A 5,599-nucleotide genomic window follows, 5' to 3' on the forward strand; every position below is an offset into this window, starting at 1 on the left:
ATCAATATTAGATTACATTGCAACCCTCTTTCATACAGGAAATCGGCAACGAGTCTCGTTTATCCGTATCCAACACGAGGCAACTAACCGTGTCGATTCCAGTTGAAATAAAGGTGAAATTGAAAAAGATTTTCCTCCCCTTTACCCCTTCGTAACGCAATCAGCCAAAGGTGCAAACAGCCCAAACTCGCGACGCATTCCCTTTCACGAGAGTGGAAAAGGATGGTCGAGTTTCTTGGACGAAATATAATACACAAAGTGGGATGGCAATACTGGTGCATCGAGGTGGCAAAGGAGAGAATGTCGTGTTTGTAATTCCATGATAATTTCACGTGCATTCAGACAATTTCGCGGTTAATTAATTCGATAGGATAGCATTCGAATGAGGGAGATTTCAATGATCGAAGAATCGTTTTTCTAAATATTAGAAGAATTATTTAAGAATTATTGGAAAGTTGCGTGTTTTAGAAATTTTTTTTTGAAATAAATATTGGATTTGTTGGGATGATATGGAAATTCGAATGCTGGAAACCTTGATGACTGACTGAATTCCGTAGAAATTATGGAATGTTGTGAAGTTGGAAATAGTTAACGTTGTTTCATTTTTGGAATTTTTTTTGAAATAAATATGAAACTTTATACAATGCAGAAATTGTGAGATGAGTTGATTATAAAATAATTTGGAATAAAAAATGATTAATCGATCGAATAAATTATCCTCAAAAAATAAGTTAGAATAAAATATTTTTAATAATTTAAGCGATCAATTTTGCAATTTAAATTCGTCAAGAATAATTAAAAGCTAATTAATTTAAAATTAACTTGAAAATATAATTTGATTATAAACGTATAACTTATTAAGGATCATTAAACGAGTACATCATATATTTTATATATAATAAATGTAATTTATCATTATAATATATCATATTAAATAATTTTACAATAATTAATTTAAAATCAATTTTGAAAATCATTTTATTAAAAGCCCCTAATTAATTAAAAAACTCATTCTGGATCTTCATGATATTAAATTAAAAGATGGTATTTCTTTTTTATTATACATTACATTATATTTTAATGTTCATTATAAAATATCAGTCGTATCAATGTGATTTTAATCCTATTTGGAAATGGGTCATATTTTCGAGGTCGTATTAGTTGATTGGTAGTTAATTACCTGCAGCACGATGTGGAGGAGACGTTAATGTGCTCGCGCCAAACCGTGAGATTCTATCGACACGTTTTTGGAAAATTGAACGGCCCCTGATTACGTGTCGTTCGCATTAAACGACCATTAAACAGCTCATTTTTGTTGTGGTTATGATTAAAATGCGCTGCAATTTTCTCCAACATGAATACCGAAGCGGTAAAGGGTCGTGTTTCGTATACATATGTAATAGGCGTCATAATTTTAGTATATTAAAACGTGCAGAGATCAAATCTTTTTAGAAAACATAATTTTTTTTATTCCACTCTTGTAATTTAAAAATTAATAACATAACATGCTTATGGTCGATTGAATTTCTATATTATTTATTGCCAATGATTTAAAACAAAATAGTTTTTATTTCTCTATATAAATATTTCTCCGAAAATGAATTATTTTTCGAAACAAAATCAAAAATTGTTCTGAAAAACGAAGAAATTCTCAAATGTGAAAATATATTTTTTTGAAATAATTTTCTTGGAGAAAAATTCTTTTTTTACAATATTCTTTTTATAACCATCTCTGAAAATAAATTCTCTGTTTTCGAACAATGAAATTATTTCGACAAAATGGAAGGATATGAAAATATTCTTAAAATAATTTTTCCAAAAATAAAATAAAATATTCTAAAAACTACGTTTTGCTATGAATAAAAATATTTCGCGACAACGCATATTTGAACAATATGAAACTCGTGAAAATTGTGCAAAATAATTTGTATAAAAAAATAGATATAGAAGTTGGGTCAACGAGTGCTTCAGGGTTTCTGTAGGTTAACCTTCTAGTTGCTTCAGGCAAATAAACTTGGCCGCAGTTTGACTGCTCTAGCCAAATGAATTCACATAGTCCGACTAATTCAACTACTTCATGCCAGTACACAAATCAGCCCAAATAAGTTCCTCTGACTCGCACGATCCACGTTAAACCGGTATTAAATGCAAAACATTACTTGAAATATACGTACATTAAGATGATAATTAGTATACTAACATATGCATAAAATGTAATATAAAAAATTATTTTATTTTGAATAAATTCAAGGATACGTTTTTCAAATTATTAAAATATTACACGACAAAAAGTTTTCTGAATCTTTGCCAATTTTTTTAAATTGAATAATCGAACGTTAAAAATTAATTAATTACATAAGAAAATTGAGTTAGTTAATTTATTTTTATATTTTCATTTAGAAAGAATTTCAATTCGAAATTCGCGAATGAATTTCGAACGTTACAAATTATATCACTGTCTCATAAGTCTAACTTAATTAATTAACAACAGAGAAGAAACTCTCTCTATAAGCTATACCAACCCCTCCATTATAAATTTAATTTATTACTAAAATTTTCACGAAACTTGCGCACTCTATCTAAATTCTTGCATACTTTTTGCATTCATTGGAATTCTTCAAATCCAATACTAATCTTAACTGATCAGACTCCTCAAGTTTAATTTACCAAATTCCACGAGACAAGAATTAATTACCGTATCTTTTCTCAGTTCATCACAATCCTCTTCATCAACTACTTTAAAAACCAAACTGAATCTTCACCATCTTCGATTAAATTAACTTATAAATTTTGATTTCTCTCTGTATTCATCCAATGAAATGGTTTTTCTTTTTCTCAAATTATTACAAATTCCGATCTGTAAAGTTTTTCCAGGCAAGATGAAACGCAATTTATTATTGCTTCACATCAGATTTTTCAGAAACAATCGAGAATCTCTTCAACGTATAAGAAAACGTTGCACGACTGATTGCACGATTACAAAGAAACGTGAGTGTTTACTCGGTTTCGAGGCATAAATTTCCTCGATCAGGGTAGTAATGATAAAAAAAGGAATAATATTCGAAGGGGAGGAGATAAATTATTAATAAAGAAGGGCGATAAATCGTCGGCGGAAGAAGGTAAGAAGAAGTGGAGCATGGCGGTTTTCCGGTCTCGAGCTCGTTCGTGCCAAGCGTCTTCGTCGTATTTCCGGGCAATAGTTAACCAGCCGGAAGGAGGACGTTGAGGGGAACGCGGAAGATGCCTTAGCAAGCCCGAAGTCGTCCGGAACCCCTGAATCCTTGCTCGAGGGGGCTTCTATGGGGCGCCAGATGCAACCTGCGCCCATATATGTATCCCGAGCAGCCCGAGGACACGAGAATCTCCATCCGCTGAATTTCCTCGCCTTCCTTCCTCTCTCCACTGGTTTCTATCGGCACGCGGTACATGATTTTCCATTCAGACAGGAGTCAAATCGTGCTGCGTGGTTGGATCGAGGCTGGATCCAAGAAAACTTCTTCTTTTTTTTGTTTTCTTAATTGTTTATCGAATAGTGGATATGGCAATATTTAGATAAATTTTCCAGATAATGTAGATTTTATATTTCTTGTTGTTTTTGAGAGTTGATACGTTTTGCGGAGAGATATAATATTTGATGAATTGTTATTTCATTGTGTTTGGATTTTAATTAAGTTTCGCAAGGGGGCAATCAATGTTTAAATATTATTAATATATTCCGCATTTTAAACGAATAATTTTAATTTTTGCGGAAATTGATCGTTAACGTATGAAATTGGCTTGCAGAATTTCGAAATATTGATAAATAAACGTAAAAAATATCAGAAGTTTTAGACAGCGTGTAATAAAATTACGAAAAATATATGTAAAAAAAAAAAAAAAAAAATATGTGAAAAATCACTTTGATAAAAATTTCCCATCGATTTTTCTACATTACTTTCCATTACGATGGATTAACATAGAAATATATCGTGTACCAATTTTTTCCATTTAAAAAAATATTTTTCCACGATAAAAAAAAAAAAAAAATTCTCTGCGCTACTCTTCGTTACGACCAAACGTACCAAACTAATTTATCATCAAATACACGAATCCTCCTACCATCAACTCATTCTGCGAGAAACATCCCAGTTAACGACCAGTTAATTACGCGTCCTCAACCCTTTTCGAGAATTTTGAATTTGCCCTCCTCTCTCTCTCTCTCTCTTTCTCTCTTTCCTTTTCGAGATTCACAATGAAGGTGGAGAGTTACAGGATCGCTCGGCCGCCATCTGTCGTCACTGTAAACGACATCGTGCTAATCTAGAGGGGCGCGAAATAAAAGTTTAAGCTCGAGGGGCTTCTTCGTCGGCGCGAGGTGTATTAACACGAGTAGAGGGGGAGGGAACGAGAAGTGTGCATGCTTTCACGTGTATATATATGTATTAACGTGTGTATTTATATTGACGCATTGTTTGAGAGAAATCTTACACGATTCTACAGGGTGTCCCAAAAAGTTGGGGATTCGAGACGAGTAAACTATTTTAGATTGTGAAGAAGTTTTAGAAGAGAAATTGTTTCGAAGATTAAAAGGATTGTAATATATCTATCTTCTTTTCCAAATCACGACGATGAAACGCATAATTTTATTAATCTTATCGATAAAGGAATAAATACTTCAGAATTTATAAAAGGATCAATCAATGAAAATTTATTAGCTGTGAATATTTCAAGACTCTTCATCGAAGAAAGAAATTAAGAAAGTTGGAGTTATTCTTCGTTGAATTATTCTTACTCTTTAATCAAATGATTTTATTCGGAGAAAAAGATATGCATATGCAATAAGGAGAACGAGGAGTTGGAAAGTGGAGAGGAAACCGCCGAGAAATTTCGTTAATGTAGACTAACACGAGGCAATCTAGATTTTGGCTCATTTGAATCGATCTCAAGTTCATTCGAATTTCCTTCTTTAATGGGACGAATGGAATACGAAGACGAATACTATAATCCGCAAGCGGATGAAATTTGCAACGAAAGTTCTCAGTTAAGTTTGAGACATAGTTTACCGAACGATCGAAGCGATTAATAAATTTGACGAAGCATCTTTCTAATAATCGACAAAGTTCTACTAAAAAAATCTTCAAATCTCCAAAACAAAATTTCGATCTCAAAATATTCTTCTATTCAAAAACGTCCGTATAATATTAATTTATAATAACTTGTATCGAACTCTTATACGTCAAGTATATCCTATACAACATAGATAACAATTCTATACTTCAATAATTCCAAATATATACATCGATACCCTATAACTCATATGCAAAATGTATCGCATATGCATGAAACAAATGCTCCATTTTCCACGAATTCCACGTATCCCACGACAAATCAAACACCTCGTCAAATCCCGATACGCAATTCGCGGAACACCCTATGGCAACGGTCACTCGAAATCGGCGATCCCATTTGGGCTGGGAGGGGGAAGGGGTGTTCCACAGTATTTACGGCATTGTTCCAACGTATTATAACAAGCGCCTTTGGTGTTTATCGTTGGCTATAGCCCGGGCATACGTGCCTCCCCCTCCCCCACCCTCCATCGATACCGAAGGTGTTGACCGGC

The sequence above is a fragment of the Apis dorsata genome, unplaced genomic scaffold (assembly GCF_000469605.1).
Source record: "Apis dorsata unplaced genomic scaffold, Apis dorsata 1.3 scaffold_272, whole genome shotgun sequence".
Lineage (NCBI taxonomy): Eukaryota > Metazoa > Arthropoda > Insecta > Hymenoptera > Apidae > Apis > Apis dorsata.